Here is an 18,891-nt window from a genome sequence, read left to right on the forward strand (position 1 = left end):
GAGACCAGGAGAAGCACCTGGCTCCTGCCTTCGGATCAGCGCAGTGCGCCGGCCGCGGCGGGCATTGGAGGGTGAACCAACGGCAAAGGAAGACCTTTCTCTCTGTCTCTCTCACTGTCCACTCTGCCTGTGAAAGAAAAGGAAGGAAGGAAGGAAGGAAGGAAGGAAGGAAGGACATTCCCCAGTGGAGAAGACTAGAGGCGCCTCTCCTCTTCGTTTTCCCTTTTCTGCTCTCGTTCTGACTGCTGAGGACTGGACTTGAAGAGGAGAGAGACAGGGATGCAGCACGGCATGCTGGTCCTGTGGGGCTCAGCCGCCCTGGCCAGCGCAGGGGACAGACGAGTGGAGGGGAGGTGTTGAGGAAGTCCGTGGGCCTCTCCCACAGCAGCTGGAGCACTGCATCGTGGGCATCAGCACGGAGAACGCTCCTCAGTGGGTGTCCCCGTAGCCGCACCGGCGACAGAGTGGGTAAGAGGAGGGGCGATAGGGCTGCTTCCCCAAGGCCCTGCCCTCAACACCGTCAGCCGTCTCGGAACAACGCAGCCCGGAACTACGCACGTAGACCCTGCTCTCTGCGCAGAAAGAACCCTTGGTGATCACCTGCTTCTCACACTCCCCCTAATGTGGGCACTCGCCACGCCAGTGCTCTCCACGTGTTCATAGCAGTGGGGGCTCTGGTATCCACGGAATGTCCTGGAGAACCACAGTATTTGATCCCTGAGCAGCGTGAGAGGGTGACTTCCAGGGGTTCGTGGGAAAACTGAAATCAAAGATGACTTCATTTGGGGCCAGAAATTGTGAAGTCCGCGCTTTGTTTTTACTAAGATCTATCTTCCAGTACCATCATATTACTGTTATATAAATTATAAGAGGCACTAAGAAAGCAAATCAGCAAGACCCAGGTGGAGCATAACTGGTCTCTGTCGTCCACGTGCGCGTCCGTGAGATACGAGTCAAATCCTTCACACCCTTCCCCGGATGACCTCCAGAAGCACAGTGAACTCAGAGGAGCCGGCTTAGCCCCAGAACCTGAAACCTTGGTCAGAAGGAAAGCACATGGAGTCCCCAGATAAAAATACCCTCCCTGTGCAGCTGCCCTTACGCACACTTGGTAGCCAGCGTCCGTGCTGGTTGTCCAGTGTTTCTCAGACAGCTGTGCGACGACTTAGACTTTGGTTGGCCATACTCCTGATGTTTTTCCTGTTCTGTTTTCCGGTGACCCCCTCTCCCAGAGGCCTCCCTCCAGAACGTGACCGGGAGCACCCACAGCGTCGCCAGCTACACAGGAAGTATTGACTGTGACAGCTAATTGCCCTTGGCCAGAGCAGGTGACTCACTTGATAACACTCTTTCTGAGCATGGACTGAGCCAGGCACGCTGGGGACACGGAACAGGATAAGATACAGAACCTGCCCTTGAGAAGTGCACAGTCCAGAGAGGTCAACAGTCACAAGAATCAGCTTAGAATGCACTCAGCCGCGAGGGCCAATCTGCCCATTGATGGAAGTGGGTGTTGAAGTCCCCCGTCGGTACTGTGTTGGAGCCTATGTCTCCCTTTAGATGCGTTAACATTTGTTTCAAACAGCCAGGCTGAATATACATTTACTACAGACACATCATCCTGTTGATTTATCCCCTAATCATTACATAGTGCCCTTCCTTGTCTTTGTCTCTTTTAACAGCTTTTTGTGTTAAAGTCTATTTTATGTGATATTAGGATGGCTACTCCTGCTCATTGTTGCTTTCCATTAGCACGGAATACCTTTCTCCATCTTTTCACTTTCCAGTCTGTGTCTTTGTTATTGACGTGTGCTTCTTGATGGGTCTTGTTCTTTAATCTGTTGAGCCAGTCATTGTCTTTTTTTTTTTTTTTTTTTTTTTGACAGGCAGAGTGGACAGTGAGAGAGACAGAGAGAAAGGTCTTCCTTTGCCGTTGGTTCACCCTCCAATGGCCACTGCAGCTGGCGCACCACACTGATCCAAAGGCAGGAGCCAGGTGCTTCTCCTGGTCTCCCATGGGGTGCAGGGCCCAAGCACTTGGACCATCCTCCACTGCACTCCCGGGCCACAGCAGAGAGCTGGCCTGGAAGAGGGGCAACCGGGACAGAATCTGGTGCCCCGACCAGGACTAGAACCCAGTGTGCTGGTGCCGCAAGGCAGAGGATTAGCCTAGTGAGCCGCGGCGCTGGCCGTCATTGTCTTTTAATTGGAGAATTTCGGTCCCTTACATTCAAGGTTATTATCAATAAGTAAGGACTTGTTCCTGCCATTTTTCCGTAAATATTCCTGTTGTTTTAGATTTCCTTGGTGCTCTTTCTAGGAGATTGTCTGCCGTCACATCCTTTCATGATGCTACCTTTGTTTCTGTGTGTAGCACATCCATAAGTATCTTTTGTAAGGCTGGATGAGTGGTGAAAATTCTTTCAGTTTCTAAAAGTTTCTTTCACCTTCATTTACAGATGAGAGCTTTGCTGGCTACAATATTCTGGGTTCATATATTTGTTTTTTTCTAGGACTTGGACTGTGTCTCTCAATCTCTCCTATCCTATAGGGCTTCTGATGAGAAATCAACTGTCAATCTAATTGGAGATCCTTTGAAGGTAATCTGGCTCTCTCTCATGCACTTTTTTTTTTTAACAGGCAGAGTGGACAGTGAGAGAGAGAGACAGAGAGAAAGGTCTTCCTTTGCCATTGGTTCACCCCCCAATGGCCACCGCGGCTGGCGCACAGCACTGATCTGAAGCCAGGAGCCAGGTGCTTCCTCCTGGTCTCCCATGCGGGTGCAGGGCCCAAGCACTTGGGCCATCCTCCACTGTACTCCCTGGCCACAGCAGAGAGCTAGACTGGAAGAGGAGCAACCGGGACAGAATCCGGCGCCCCGACTGGGGCTAGAACCCAGGGTGCTGGTGCTGCAGGCAGAGGATTAGCCTAGTGAGCTGCGGCGCCGGCCCTCTCATGCACATTTTAGGATCTTTTTGTTTTACCTTTGAAAGTTTGACTGTAATGTGTCAAGGTGAAGATCTTTTCTGGTCATGTCTATCAGGAGTTCTCTATGCTTCCTGTACTTGGATATCCCTGTCTTTCTCCAAATTGGAGGAGTTTTCTACTACTGTTTCACTAAATAGCCCTTCTAATCCATTCTCTCTTTCCACACCTTCTGGAATTCCAAAGGCACATATGTTTGGTTATTTGATAGTGTCTCATACAACTCAGACTCTACGGTTTTCAGATTTTTTTTAAATTTTCTTCTTTTTTTTTTGTCTATTTCTAAAAATTTGTCTTCTATCTCAGGAATTCTCTTCTCCTGCCTCACCAAGTCTCTGCAGGCTTTCCACTGTATTTTTATTTGACATATTGAATTCATTTCTACTATTTCAATTGGATTTCTCTTCACTATCTCTTTCCCCCAGCAGAACTTTTCATCCATGTCATGTATGGATTTAACTCATGATTTATTTGCTTCTCTGTGGTTTTGAGTAATCTTATCCTTTTGAATTCCTTTTCAGGCATTCATCAATCTCTTCATCTTCACGTTGTAATACTGAAGTTGTAATGTTGAAGTTGTGATATGGGAGTTGTGATGTGGAAGTTGTAATTATGTTGAAGTTGTGATGGGGAAGTTGTAATGTGGAAGTGCTCCTTTTGGGGTGTCCTAGTGTCTCCCTTGTTCACATCTCTCGTGTTTCTACATTTATCAGGGACTGCACACACTTGTTGGTCTTCCCCCTTGGACAGCTTTTACCTTTGAACCGTGCCTCTGTGTCATAGGGGAGTGTTGCACCTTCAGTGGATATCCAGAGATGTGTGCTGGGTGGGGCCAGGGTGCTCAGAGCAGTGCTGCAGGGTGGTGCCAGGGTCCTGAGTGATACCCACGATGCTGTGGTCCATCTTTATGATTAGCGGGGCGGGGGGTGATCACAGGAGAACCAGCTGCCCAGGGTGAGCCCACGGTGCCTAGGAGCCTCCCCCACACAGGCACGTGCCCCACACAGGCACGTGCACCATGGAGGGAGCTGCACAGTCCTCGGTGTGCACATGTGACCCCAAGCCTCTGAAGCCAGGCGGTGATGGCCCAGAGCTCTCCGGCACAGTCACAGAATCTCAGAGTCACAGGGCGCAGGGCATCCACGCAGCCCCACAAGCTTCCCCAGTCCACAGACAGAGCCATGAGGGACTGGCGTTACAGCATCGTGAGTTAAGTCACCGCCTGCGACCCCGCATCCCACACTGGTGCCAGTTCAAGACACAGGTGCTCCACTTCCAATCCAGCTCCCTGCTAATATTAGCTCCTTGGAAAGCGGTGAAAGAAGCCAGGAGCTTCTTCGGGGTCTCCCACATGGGTGCAGGGGCCCAAGGACTTGGGCCATCCTCTACTGCTTTCCCAGGCCATAGCAGAGAGTGGATCAGAAGTGGAGCAGCCAGGTCTCAAACCAGTGCCCATATGAGATGCCGGTGCTGCAGGTGGCGGCTTTACCCACTACACCACAGCGCCAGCCCCTCTAAATATTTTCTTTTTTAAAGAAAATATTTATTTTTATTTATTTGAAAGGCAGAGTTACAGAGAGGTAGAGACAAAAAGAGAGGTCTTCCATCCTCACTCCCCAGATGGCCACAACGGCCAGAGCTGTGCCGATCAGGAGCCAGGAGCTTCTTCCAGGTCTCCCACATGGGTGCAGGGGCCCAAGGACTTGGGCCATCTTCCACTGCTTTCCCAGGCCATAGCAGAGAACTGGATCAGAAGAGGAGCAGCCGGGACTAGAACTAGCACCCATATGGGATGCCAGCACTTCAGGCCAAGCCGTTAACCACAGCACCGGCTCCCATATATTTTCAATACACAGTGGGCTGAATCCTCAGATGCAGAACCCACAGGTACAGAAAGTCAGCTGTCTCCGCCTGTATTGTCGATTGAGCAAAATATGCTCACCAGCACCACCTAACCTGAAGGCAGCCTGCCTCACAGGATGGAGTTCTCGTAAGGACATCCATGCCTGTGTATTTGCTGTGACCCAAAAAGAGCATGAAGTCTTGTTGAGGGCAAAAACAGCGCAAGACGGAAAGCCTTGTTTGGCCCTGCTGATGGCCACAGCTGCGGTGCGTAAGCAGGCGGGCGAGTGCCTGCCCGCGTAGAGGGTTCTCACTGCTCGTCGCTGAGATGCGTTTATTTCCTCTGCCCAGTTGTCGCTTTCCTTTGCTGCTTCAAATTTCTGTCTTTTCCAAAAACAACGATGTAACAATGCCTTCCCTCGCTCGGGGGAGAAAGAAGAGCCGGCTACATCCCAGAGCTTCAGGTGCTCCCTGCTCCTCATCTCCGTCTCAACCACTGTGATTTGCTGCAACAGCAAGGCCCGTAGGGCGGAATCCACGCCCGTGATGGAACCGAATCCAGGCCGGAGGGCCGTCCCCTGCGGCTGTGTGACCAGGGCACAGGTGGAGCCACGTGCCGTGCAAGGAAGCGACCTCAAGCCTAGCAAATGAAGGTCTGCTCCTATAAGAAACCTCCACTTACAAGGAGACATCGGCTTGGGCAGCTCTGAGCCTGGTGCAAACAGGGCGGCGAGAGGCGTGCGGAAGTGAAGCCCGGTTCACCCTGCCACTGCCCGCTGCGGAACACCACTCACCTGCTCCTCCACCGATGGCGTCTGCTCTACATCGTCTGCTCAGGAGGCTGCTACGTGCAGCTTAGCTCTGTGAATGAAATGGTATGATGGAGCGTCAGTCGGCATGCCTGCAGCCGTTCTGTGGAATTACGAGGCACACGCGCTTATTTTGATCTGTAGTGAGGGCAACACAAGCAAAGGGTGAGGCCGCATTCAAAGGCTCATGGGAAAATGGAATTAAAAGGATGAATTTATTTTGGTGCAAAAATAACTGAAATCCACGCATAGTTTCTTTCCTAATACTCATTTCCCGTGAACCTTTTTAAATACCCTTATCAGAATAAATCTCCTGGATTCAGCAAAGAATTAGACCAGCAAAGGCTGAGTTACCTCTTGTAGCGTGAGGATCAGCAGGTGTCATTGCCAAGGGACCAGAGAGCATGGAAGAGGTAGCCTGCCAGTCAAGCCACACACACAGGACCTGCTCTGAGATCCGGGAGGAAGCCTTGTGTCACACTTCAGCATGTGAAGGGGCTTTCGTGGAAGCCTCCTCCCGCCTCAGACGCGAACATCCGAAAGAGCAGTAACCAAGTCGTACTCATGCAGTGCTATTTGTATGCCCCAGCTTTTTCCGGCAAGCTTGTGAGTTGTGTTTGAAGCCAAAGAAACTTCCGGTTGTATTTAAGGGTGGTCTTCATAAAGCATATTTTGTTAACACTCCACTTCTCTGAATTACTTGGGTGTGCTGTAGTAGGCATTCTGCAATGGCTACACTGAAACCATCCAGCATCAGGCCACTGCTACAACCATGACACTGAGACCACCCACCGTCATCCACTACTACAACCACTACACTGAGACAACCCACCGTCAGCCACTGCTACAACCACTGCACTGAGACCACCCACCGTCAGCCCACAGCTACAGCCACTGCACTGAGACCACCCACCATCATCCACTGGTACAGCCACTGCACTGAGACCACCCACCGTCATCCACTGGTACAACCACTGCACTGAGACCACCCACTGTCATCCACTGCTACAACTACTGCACTGAGACCACCCACCGTCAGCCCACTGCTATAACCACTGCACTGAGACCACCCACCATCATCCACTGGTACAACCACTGCACTGAGACCACCCACCGTCATCCACTGGTACAACCACTGCACTGAGACCACCCACCGTCAGCCCACTGCTACAACCACTGCACTGAGACCACCCACCACCAGCCCACTGCTACAACCACTGCACTGAGACCACCCACAGTCAGCCCACTGGGACAACCACGACACTAAGACCACCCACCGTCAGCCCACTGCTACAACCACTGAAACCAACTGACGTGTTGAGACGCAGCATAGTCTGGGGCCAACATCTTGGTGCAGCAGGTTAAGCCGCCACCTGTGATCCAGCATCCCATGTTGGTGCAGGCTTGAGTCCCAGCTGCTCCACTTCCAACCCAGCTGCCTGCTAATCCACCTGGGAAAGCGGTGAAAGATGACCAAGGCCTTGTGCCCCTGCACCCGTGCGGGAGACCCAGATGGAGTCCCGGCTCCTGGCTTCCACTTGGCCCAGCCCAGGCCATCGCAGCCATTTAGGGGGAATGAACCAGAAGATGGAAGATCTCTCTCTCTCTTTCTCTTTCTCTGGGTCTCTCCCTGTCTCTGTAACTCTGCCTTTCAAATAAATAATAAATCTTTAAAAAAAAAAAGAATCAGCATCCTCTAAAATGTAACAAATTAGTTAGCTACATAAATTATCTGCGAAGCACATTTTTGGCAAGTCTAGATCTGTCTAAACAAGTGACAAGAGTAACCTCAGAGAAACAGGATCAGAACTTGGACAAAAAGTCTACACCTGATTGTATTGGCATTGCCTCCCCATCCCCTTCCAGTTTTAAAGAAATCAACTTTAGTGAGGTGCAGCTAACGAAACAAACGGCGCTCACTTTGTTTTGCATTTTGGTGAGCTTTGAGAAACGCGTGTGCCTGTGTGGCCACCCTCAGCACGATGGGGATGTGAGCGTCCCCAGACGCCTTCCCAGCCAGGCCGGGCTCCCTGCCCTGACTGGGTTGCTGACACCAGGGGCAGCTGTGTTTCCAGGAGGCCCCTAGGGTCTGTGCGTGCCGTTTGGGTGGGGTTCCTGTGCTCTGAGATGCGCTGTTGCCTACACCCTTGCCTTGTCAGCGTTCGTCACGGTGTGGGTTTTCTAATGCTCGTATATTCTGCACTCTGTTTATAACCCACGATTGTGAGTGGACAGTGTGTGGTTTCTAGCTTTTGTGTATTATAAAGCCATCATGAACACTCAGGCACAAGATTTTTGTGTCAACATATGGTTTCTCCCAGGTAGACTTCTGGGAGGAAGACTGGGTTATATGTTATGTGGTTAAGTGTATTTTTAGTTTTATGAGAAATGGCCAAACGGGTTTTCAGAGTGCTGCCATCTCACATTCCAGCCAGCACTGTGTGGCAGCTGCAGTTGCCCTGTGTTCTCACAGCGCGTGATGCTATCAGTTATCTGACTGTCCCCATCCCTCTGGGGAGTTGGTGGCATCTCATGGTGGTCTTACTCCACACGTCCCTGACGACTATCGTGTGGGTGCTTTTCTGTGTGCATGTTGGACGTTAATATGTCTTACCTTGCAAAGTGTCTGTTTAAGCTCTTTACCCAATTTGAGTTGTTTGTCTTCTGGTTACTTTTAAAGATTTATTTATTTATTTGAAAGGCAGATTTACAGAGGCAGAGAGAGAGAGACAGAGAGAGAGGTCTTCCATCTGCTGGTTCACTCCCTAGATGGCCACAGCAGCCAGAGCTGGGCCAGTCTGAAGCCCGGAGCCAGGAGCCAGGAGCTTCTTCCGGATCTCCCACGTGGGTGCAGGGGCCCAAGACTCTGGGCCATCTTCTACTGCTTTCTCAGGCCATAGCAGAGAGCTGGATCAGAGGTGGAGCAGCCAGGACTTGAACCAGCGCCCATATGGGATGCCGGCACTGCAGGCGGTGGCTTTACCTGCTACACCACAGCACCGGCCCCACTGTCTTCTTATTCAGTGGTAATAGTTCATTGTATACAACTGTTTCAGCAGATGTGTATTTTGTAAATATTTCTCCCAGTGTATGACTTTTCTTTATTCTTTTAGCATTGTCTTCTGAAAATAAATTATCTTTATAAAAGTGTGAATTATCAGTTTTGTGTCCTAAGAAATCCCCCAGGTCATGTAGATTTTCTACTAGAATTTAAATTCTACCTTTTTTTAGAATGCTATATTATTACTTTCATTTTATTTGAAAGGCAAAGAGACAGAGTTAGGCAAACAGAGACCTTCCATCCACTGGTTCACTCTCCCAAACGCCTGTAACAGCAAGGAGTGGGCCAGGCTGTCTCAGGGGCATGAAACTCAACCCAAGTCTCCCACGTGGGTGGCAGGAACCCCAGGACCTCAGCCACCAGAAGCTGACTTTGGGGTGAGGGAGTCCAGACCCAAGCCAGGCACTACAGCCTGGGGCAGACATCCCCAGTGGTATCCTAAGTGCTGCACCAAGTGCCCGTCCCAGGTCTCACCTTTTGAGCCTGGGTTTACTCTCCAGTTCGAGGTCAGTTTTGTGTATGGGGTAAGCTAAGCGTCGAGGTTCCCTTTTCCCAGTGGGGATGTGCAGTTGTTTGGCACCGTTTGCGGCCTCGCCCGCATTGGGTTACTCTGACCACTTTGCTAACGGTGACTTGGTTCTGTGTGGGCCTGCCGTGGACTCCATTTTGTTTCCTTGATCCATTTTTCTGTCCTACACTAACGTACCTTTGCAATTGCTCTTTAAAGCTGAGAGCTTAAATATGCCAACTTTGGTTTCAAAAAAATTGTTGGCATTCTAAGTCCTTTGTGTTTTATATAAATTCAGAAGAGGCTACAGGACTGCCTGCTACGACTTAAATATTGCATCGCATCTGTGGAGCAGTTTGGGAGGAACTGTCACCCTAGCAATATCTAGTGTTGTGATGCGCAGACATGGTTTATCTCTCCAGTTACTTAGGTCTTTGATTGTGCCCAGCAGTAGTTCATAGTTTTAACTGTATCAGGCACCTTGGCCTGGCCCAGACTTGGCTGTTGCGGCCATTTGGGAAGTGAACCAGCAGATGGAAAGTCTCTGTCTCTCCCTGTATTTCTCTTTATTGCTCTGCTTTTCAAATCAAATCTTTAAAAAAAAAAAAAAAAACAGCACAGTGATTGTGTGCAATCTACCCACATCTTCCTGTACTTTAAACCTTCTCTATATTCCTTAGAATTCCTAACACAATGTAGATGCTATGTAAATTGTCATTACACCATATTGTTTAGGGAAGACTGAAAGAAAAACGACCCACAGCCATGATTTCTTTTTAAAGATTATTATTTGAAAGGCAGTGTTGCAGAGAGAGAGAGACAGAGAGAGAGGGATCTTCCATCCACTGGTTCACTCCCCAGGTGGCCACAACAGCTGGGGCTGGCCAGCAGGAGCCAGGAGCCAAGAACTCCATCCGGTCTCCCACGTGGGTGCAGGGGCCCAAGCCCTTGGCCGCCTTCCGCTGCCTCCCCAGGCGCCCTAGCAGGGAGCTGGATGGGGAGTGGAGCAGCAGAGACTCCAGCTGTGGCTCCTATGGGGTGCGGCCTGCAGGCAGCAGCTTAACCCACTGCACCACACCTGCGGGCCCCACACACGGTCTGTCCATTGTCGTGGGTCTGCGGACGCGCAGCCTGCAGCGGGGAGGCTGGCCTCGTGGGGAGGGTTATTCCTATATCCCAGTGCCTGGAGCGAAGATCTGCGCCTGTCCCGGAGGGATGACGGGCAAAAATCCCAGAGGAGCTGGCGCCATGGCTCACTAGGCTAATCCTCTGCCTGCGGCGCCGGCACACCGGGTTCTAGTCCCAGTTGGGGTGCCGGATTCTGTCCCGGTTGCTATTCTTCCAGGCCAGCTCTCTGCTGTGGCCCAGGAAGGCAGTGGAGGATGGCCCAAGTGCTTGGGCCCTGCACCGCATGGGAGACCAGGAGGAAGCACCTGGCTCCTGGCTTTGGATCAGCGCAGTGCGCCGGCCATGGCGGCCATTTGGGAGGTGAACCAATGGAAGAAAGACCTTTCTCTCTGTCTCTCTCTCTCACTGTCTAACTCTGCCTGTCAAAAAAAAAAAAAAAAAAAATCCCAGTGTAGATGGCGAGTAAGAGGTGTGGGGAATGCGCAGAGCATGCTGGTTAGTGAGCCAGCAGCGTGCAGATGCGCAGAGCATGCTGGTTAGTAAGAGGCCTGATGTATGCGCAGAGCATGCTGGTTAGGGAGTAAGAGGGGTGGGGTGTGCGCAGAGCATGCTGGTTAGGGAGCAAGAGGCGTGGGGTGTGCGCAGAGCATGCTGGTTAGGGAGTAAGAGGTGTGGGGTGTGCGCAGAGCATGCTGGTTAGGGAGTAAGAGGCGTGGGGTGTGCGCAGAGCATGCTGGTTAGGGAGTAAGAGGGGTGGGGTGTGCGCAGAGCATGCTGGTTAGGGAGCAAGAGGCGTGGGGTGTGCGCAGAGCATGCTGGTTAGGGAGTAAGAGGCGTGGGGTGTGCGCAGAGCATGCTGGTTAGGGAGTAAGAGGGGTGGGGTGTGCGCAGAGCATGCTGGGTAGCGCGCCAGAAGCCTGACGCGTGCGCAGTGGGCGCAGGCGCAGCCGCCGTCGGGCCCCTCTAGGGTCTCCCTCCTGGGCTCGCAGCACCCGGCCTTCACACAGGGTCCCGGCCCTGTTCCCTGGGCTACCGCGCTGACACTCGGCCTCAAGCGTGTGCTGTCCCGCGTCTCCCCGGTGGCGGCCCTGTGCTCCCCGACCCGCGGCGACACGGGGCTGGGGCTCCTCTCGGGGCTGCACGGCCCGTGGAGCCGGGCTGGCCTCCTGCTCATGACCCTCTAAGGCGATCCGGGGGGCACCCGTGCCACACGCCTGGTCCCCCTGACTGAACGCCCTGGAAGGAGCCAGAGGCACGGAAGATCGTGTTGTGCACTGAGCAAGTGAAGGAAGACAGGAGGGAGGAGGGCACGGCTTGGAGACAGGATCCCCGGGAAGTGGGGTGCACCCAGAGAGGCCAGCGACGGCCGCCTGCGCCCTCGGGCCCAGACAGCAGGTGCGCCCTGAGGAGCCAGGATGGCCGAGGGTCGCTGGAGGCAGGAGCCTCAACCAGACGCCCGCCACGCCCCGGGAAGCTAGGAGCGCGGGGAACCCGCCTCCGGAGACGGGTGTGGCACAGTGGGCTAAGCCAGCGCTGCCACCCAGGCAGCCCAAATGGGCGCCAGTAGGAGTCCCGGCTGTTCCACTTCTGCTCCAGCTCCCTGCTGATGGGCCTGGGAAAGCGGAGGAGGATGGACCGCGTGCTCAGACCCCTCCAGCCGTGGGAGACCCGATGAAGCTCCTGGCGCAGCCACCTGGGGATAGAACCAGCCAATTCAAGATGGCTCACGCTCTCTCCCTCCATCTCTGTAACCACATTTCAAACAAGTTTCTTTTTTTTTGTTTTTTTTGTTTGTTTGTTTTTTTGTTTTTGTTTTTTGACAGGTAGAGTGGACAGTGAGAGAGAGAGAGACAGAGAGAAAGGTCTTCCTTTGCTGTTGGGTCACCCTCCAATGGCCGCCGCGGCCAGCGCACCGCGCTGATCCAATGGCAGGAGCCAGGTACTTCTCCTGGTCTCCCATGGGGTGCAGGGCCCAAGCACCTGGGCCATCCTCCACTGCACTCCCTGGCCACAGCAGAGAGCTGGCCTGCAAGAGGGGCAACTGGGACAGAATCCGGCGCCCCGACCGGGACTAGAGCCCGGTGTGCCGGCGCCCCAAGGCGGAGGATTAGCCTAGTGAGCCATGGCGCCGGCCCAAACAAGTTTCTAAAATAAGTAAGTAAATAACTGGCCTCAGGGTGTCTAAGATGTTGGAAGGTCCCCAGCGGGCCTTGAGGTCCCTGTGTCGGGAGCCAGGTCCCAGGCAGAGAATTCGTCTCGCCATCCTCAGTATAAACGGCCCCGAGCAGACACCTGCCAGCGGACGTCTACCCAGACGTCTCATCCACGTCCACCCTCAGCATCCTTAGGTGGGTGTGAGGCCTCCCCTGGAACTCTGGCTGGGGCAGGGCCTCGGAGGAGTAAGAAAGAACGAAGTGGGGCTCGTGCTATGGCACAGCGGGTAAAGCCACTGTCTGCAGTGCCACCCTCCCATATGAGCACTGGTTCCAGTCCCGGCTGCTCCACTTCCGATCCAGCTCCCTGCTAACGTGCCTGGGAAAGCAGCAAAAGATGGCTCTAGTGCTTGGACCCCTGCACCCACAGGAAGAAGCTCCTGGCCCCTGGCTCCTGGCTCCTGGCCCCTGGCCCCTGGCTCCTGGCCTCTGGCCCCTGGCTTAGATTTGGCCCAGGCCTGGCCGTTATGGCCAATTGGGGAGTGCATCAGCATATGGAAGATCTCTCTGTCTCTTGTTCTTTTTCTGTAACTCTGACTTTCAAATAAATGATGAAATCTTAGGCCTGCGCCGTGGCTCACTAGGCTAATCCTCTGCCTTGCGGCACCTGCACACCGGGTTCTAGTCCCGGTGAGGGCGCCGGATTCTGTCCCGGTTGCCCCTCTTCCAGGCCAGCTCTGTGCTGTGGCCCGGGAGTGCAGTGGAGGATGGCCCAAGTGCTTGGGCCCTGCACCCCATGGGAGACCAGGAGAAGCACCTGGCTCCTGCCTACAGATCAGCACAGTGCGCCGGCCGCAGCGGCCACTGGAGGGTGAACCAATGGCAAAGGAAGACCTTTCTGTCTCTCTCACTGTCCACTCTGCCTGTCAAAAAAAAAAAAAAAAATCTTAAAGCACGCCAGGGCAACAAACCATGGGTGGCCCCTCCTGCCCCAACATTGCCTCATCTCACTGGGTCAGCAGCAGCTCTGACCCCTTCATGTGCCGCCAGATGTGACTGCCACGTTACTGGTGACAGCAACCCAACTCACACCTGGTGGGTTCCTTGGAATAAACAACAAATTGCAGATTTTTTTCAAAACCAGGTTGTTGGCATCTGACATACATTTCATGTCCCTGTTCCCCAGACCTGCCCTAAAATTGAGTGGTTGTGACCTCCAGACATTGCCTCACATTTCAAAGGTAACAGTGTGGAGTCAACAATACGTGACTTAGCATGGGGAGGACAGCCTTATCTGTCAGGAAATTCCTGCACAGTGAGCCAAAAGCAATGTAAATAGAATGGCGGCTTCCACTAACAGGTGCACAAGTACTTCTGCTCCCCCCAGTTGCATAAAACAGAAATGCTCAGGCCATGGAAGAACTGACTGCTCAGGCTGCCGTGCCCGGCAAGCATTGTCCCATTTCTGGCTTTTCCAGAAGAGACAAATGTAATGGCTTCGTAAATGATTTCCTTAGATTTGTTTCTCAATTCCACACAACCAGAGACCCCAAATAGATAAAACAACCCTAAGCAATAAAAGTAAAGCTGGAGGCATCCCAACGCCACATTTCAAGAAATATTACAGGGCACTTATAATCAGAACAGCTCGGTCCTGGCCCAGAAATAGACACGCTGACCACTAGAACAGACTAGAAACCTCAGAAATCAATCCATGCATCTACAACCAACCAGTATTTTTTTTTTTTTTTACCGGCAGAGTGGACAGTGAGAGAGAGAAACAGAGAGAAAGGTCTTCCTTCCATTGGTTCACCCTCCATTGGCCGCTGCAGCAGGCGCACAGCGCTGATCCAATGGCAGGAGCCAGGTGCTTCTCCTGGTCTCCCATGGGGTGCAGGGCCCAAGCACTTGGGCCATCCTCCACTGCACTCCCGGACCACAGCAGAGAGCTGGCCTGGAAGAGGGGCAACCCGGACAGAATCCGGCGCCCCGACCGGGACTAGAGCCCGGTGTGCCGGTGCCGCTAGGTGGAGGATTAGCCTGTTGAGCTGCGGCGCTGGCCTTCAGAGTGGATATTTTCTAAGCTCCACATAGAGTCCCAGCAGTGTTTTTTGGACCTCAATGGAGGTACAAAGGAAATTCTCCTATTTTTTTTTTAAGATTTATTTATTTGAAAGTCAGAGTTACACAGAGAGAGAAGGAGAGGCAGAGAGAAAGAGAAAGAGAGAGAGAGAGAGAGGTCTTCCATCCGCTGGTTCACTCCCCAGATGGCCGCAACAGCCGGAGCTGCATCGATCCGAAGCCAGGAGCCACGTGCTTCCTCCTGGTCTCCCACGTGGGTGCAGGGGCCCAAGCACTTGGGCCATCTTCTACTGCTTTCCCAGGCCACAGCAGAGAGCTGGATCGGAAGAGGAGCAGCCAGGACTAGAACTGGTACCCACATGGGATGCCGGCGCTTCAGGCCAGGGCTTCAACCTGCCGCGCCACAGCACCGGCCCCAGTATTTTATTTATTTATTTATTTATTTATTTTATAGGAAGCTCACTTTCCAGTGCTGGTGCATAGCCTCTCTTCTGCTGGAGTCCCGAGCTGTGGGTTCCCACACCCTCCACATAGGTCCACTGTGTCCCTCTAATTTTGGAAGAAGTTCCTCCACCATTTTTTCCCTAACTCTTCCCTGAGACTACACTATCTCCACGTTTTTAAACCATCTTCTCCTGGGCTAGAGCAGTAAGCGCCCTCCCTACTCCGCCATCTTAGAACCACGTCTTCTCCTATTTCGAAGTTTACTCACTGGGCCCCCCACTCCGATCAGTGAATATCTCAGTGAAGATCATGGCTCCTGACGGATACCAGTGTTCAGCCATTAGCCTTTAAAAAGACGTTTTCCTGTTACATAAGTATATATATGTAGTTGTGAAACTTAAAATATTTGCTGTTTGGTCCTTGAAAGAAAAAGCCACGCCCTGGACCTAGAAGGCTGTGGGTGTTTGAGAGTCGCAGCGAAACCTCATTGAAAGTAGCACTGGTGGCGTTTGTGGCATGGTGGGTAAAGCCACCGCCTGTGATGCTGGTATCCATATAAGCACCAATTCATCTCCCAGCTGCTCCACTTCCAGTCCAGCTCCCTGCTAATGGCCTGGAAAAAGCAGCAGTAGATGGTCCAAGTGCTTGGGCCCCTGCCACCCACGTGGGAGACCTGGATGGAGCTCTTGGCTCCTGGCTTCCACCTGGCCCAGAGCCTGGCCGTTGTGGTCATCTGGGGAGTGAGCCAGTGGATGAAGATCTCTCTCTCTCCCTCTCTCTCTCTTTGTGATTCTTTCAGATAAATAAATACATTAAAAAAAGTGGTATTGGAGCATTGCTTGCTAGGGGAAGTCCAGTTAAGCATGAAATCTGATTATCCTGATTTAGCACACACAGCCATGTCTGCAGTCGTGTTAACAAAAAGTAGCAGTGGACCCAAAGCTGCGTCTTTCCACCGTAAGCCCAACAACAGCGCCACCACCTGTCTGTCGTCGGTGTTGCCAGTGGGGATTTTTATTAGCGACATAGTTTTGTTTGCGTTTCACTTGTACATCTTGTTTTGTATTCAGATATCAGTAAGATTTATCTGCAGGCCGGCACCGCGGCTCACTAGGCTAATCCTCCGCCTGCGGCGCCGGCACACCGGGTTCTAGTCCCGGTCGGGGCGCCGGATTCTGTCCCGGTTGCCCCTCTTCCAGGCCAGCTCTCTGCTGTGGCCCAGGAGTGCAGTGGAGGATGGCCCAAGTGCTTGGGCCCTGCACCCCATGGGAGACCAGGAGAAGTACCTGGCTCCTGCCTTCGGATCAGCGCGGTGCGCTGGCCGCGGCGGCCATTGGAGGGTGAACCAACGGCAAAGAAAGACCTTTCTCTCTGTCTCTTTCTCTCTCACTGTCCACTCCTGTGGGGGAAAAAAAAATTTGTCTGCACAGAAGTTGGGTATTCTATTTGCTTGGGTATTTGTAGCATTATGAAAATAGTCTTAAGTTACAATGCTGAGGCCATGTTGTTTTCTATCCAAGGTCCCAGTATTGGAGCAGCTGGGACTGGGCAGAGAGCCCACCCCTCCCAGATCTATCTTCATTTCCTGACGTAGATCTGTCACTTCAAGATGTGTCAGGACATCCACTGTGGGGCTGCCGTCTGCCGTCTGCTACGTCAGGTGGCATAGCAGAGTGCCTGGGCTTGAGTCCCAGTTCTGCTTCCAATCCGTCTCCCTGCGATGGGCAACCTGCAGGCACTGGGTGGCAGCATTAAGTACTTGGGTCCCTGTCACCCACATGGAGACCTGGATTGAGTTCCGGTCTCCTGGCGCAACCCTGGCCGTTGAAGGCATTTCACAGGGTGAACCAGTGGATGGAAAAGCTCTCTCCATCTTTCTCTCTTTCTTTCAAATAAATAAGTCATTTTTTAAAAGCAGTTCTTGGAAACCCTTCTCATCCCGTGGCCATGGGCGTGATGGAGGGACGGGAGGAGGCTCTGCCCAGCAGACTGGGGGCAGGGGGTGGCGGACACCTCAGCCCTCTGGCGCAGGGACAGCGTGGCCTGGAGACGTGTTCAGCTGTGGTCCCCACACTTCCTTCTCCAAGCCCGTCCCTGGCGGTTCTAGGCGAGGCTCAGGAACGGCCCCTTCTGGCACACGTGCACCTGTGTGTCGTGGGAGACGCGGATGCCGTCCCCGTCCTTCACTTCAGAACACAGTGGGACTTTCTTAGAGCTCCAAGGTCACCTCCCAAGTGCTGGAGGTGAATGGCAGGCGGGAGCCAGCCCCTCCCACTTGGATACCCTCCTAATCCTTGTTAAACGTCCTAAACACACGTGCAGAGCATTTCAGAACACAGAAGTGCACTGAACTGTTTTGTTTCTAAGTAACTAGAAGTGGCTTTTTTTGGCCGGCGCCGTGGCTCACTAGGCTAATCCTCCACCTGCGGTGCCGGCACCCCGGGTTCTACTCCCGGCTGGGGCACCAGATTCTGTCCCGGTCACTCCTCTTCCAGGCCAGCTCTCTGCTGTGACTCAGGAGTGCAGTGGAGGATGGCCCAGGTGCTTGGGCCCTGCACCCGCATGGGAGACCAGGAGAAGCACCTGGCTCCTGGCTTCAGAGCAGCACAGCACCAGCCGTAGTGGCCATTTGGGGGGTGAACCAATGGAAGGAAGACCTTTCTCTCTGTCTCTCTCTTTCACTGTCTAACTCTGCCTGTCCAAAAAAAAAAAAAAAAAAGAAGAAGCAGCAAAATCTTTTCCTTGGAAGAAAAATGAGCTGTAGCTTTGGAAAACTGCAGATCGAGGCTCCCTCGGCAGCAGTGGGGCCTGGTGCCAGGTGTGGTCCTGATGTCGCTATGACCAGACGAGACTGGGGCTCACTGACACAGGAGCCACCTGACTTACAAAGGCAGGGTGGGCGTGGCAGCACTGGACGTGAAGCGATACCTCCCCTCTGCTGAGGTCCCCACCCCCACCAGTGGCTCTGCCGTTTTTGATTTATCCCTGGCTTACCCTCAAGTCCAATACCAGAGCCTTCCATGCCCCCTCGGCTCCAGTCTGCTGCCGAACCCCCAGGGAAGTGACTCCTACTTCCTGCAGCGCCCTCGGCCCCTCCCTCCAGAGCTCACCTCCATGTCTCTGCCCACGCTCTCCCTGGACGAGTCCGCCAGCCAGCCGGGGACCAGTGTGGTGTTCACAGGGGCTCTGGCCCAGGACAGGGCACACGTCTCTCCCTGCCTCCCATCCCTCCCAGCCAGAGCCCTCGACACTGTCACAATGCCCCTTGTGTGTCATCGCCCTGTCATGACCCTCCTCGGGCCTGTGTCACCTCTAACTGCTCTCAGATTCCCAGAACTCTGTATGTAATGCAGTGGCCCCAAAAGGTAGCCAGTCATCAGACTTGTCACTTCCATAGACCACAGGGACAGCCCAGCACTCCCAAATCCTGGCTCCCAGCCTCTCCCCCAAATGTCCTACTTCATAGGTGCCTAACTGCCAACTCCACAGGGCTCTTCCTAGGTAATTCGTTTCCCTATTTTCTTTTCTTTTTAAAAAAGACTTATTTTGGCCAGGGCCACAGCTCACTAGGCTAATCCTCCGCCTGCAGCGCCGGCACCACGGGTTCTAGTCCCGGTTGGGGTGCCAAATTCTGTCCCTGTTGCTCCTCTTCCAGTCCAGCTCTCTGCTGTGGCCCGGGAGTGCAGTAGAGGATGGCCCAAATGCTTGGGCCCTGCACCCCATGGGAGACCAGGAGAAGTACCTGGCTCCTGCCTTCGGATCAGTGCGGATCTGCCACAGCACGCTGGCTGCAGCGGCCACTGGGGGATGAACCAATGGAAAAGGAAGACCTTTCTGTCTCTCTCTCACTGTCCACTCTGCTTGTCAAAAAAAAAAAAA

General features: G+C 53.2%; 1 protein-coding gene across 1 annotated transcript in view; it reads right to left on the bottom strand.

Moving 5' to 3' along the window:
• Positions 1–18,277, bottom strand: part of CCNY (cyclin Y) — a 138,672-nt gene extending 120,395 nt beyond the window's left edge. The window contains exons 1-2 of the mRNA XM_008274717.4: positions 18,123–18,277; positions 5,622–5,688 (exon numbers count right to left, since the gene is read on the bottom strand). The gene's annotated coding sequence lies outside the window, so the exon portion shown is untranslated. The remainder of the gene's footprint in view (positions 1–5,621; positions 5,689–18,122) is intronic.
• Positions 18,278–18,891: the final 614 nt, after the last annotated feature.

Source organism: Oryctolagus cuniculus, chromosome 13 (assembly GCF_964237555.1).
Source record: "Oryctolagus cuniculus chromosome 13, mOryCun1.1, whole genome shotgun sequence".
Classification (NCBI taxonomy): Eukaryota; Metazoa; Chordata; class Mammalia; order Lagomorpha; family Leporidae; genus Oryctolagus; species Oryctolagus cuniculus.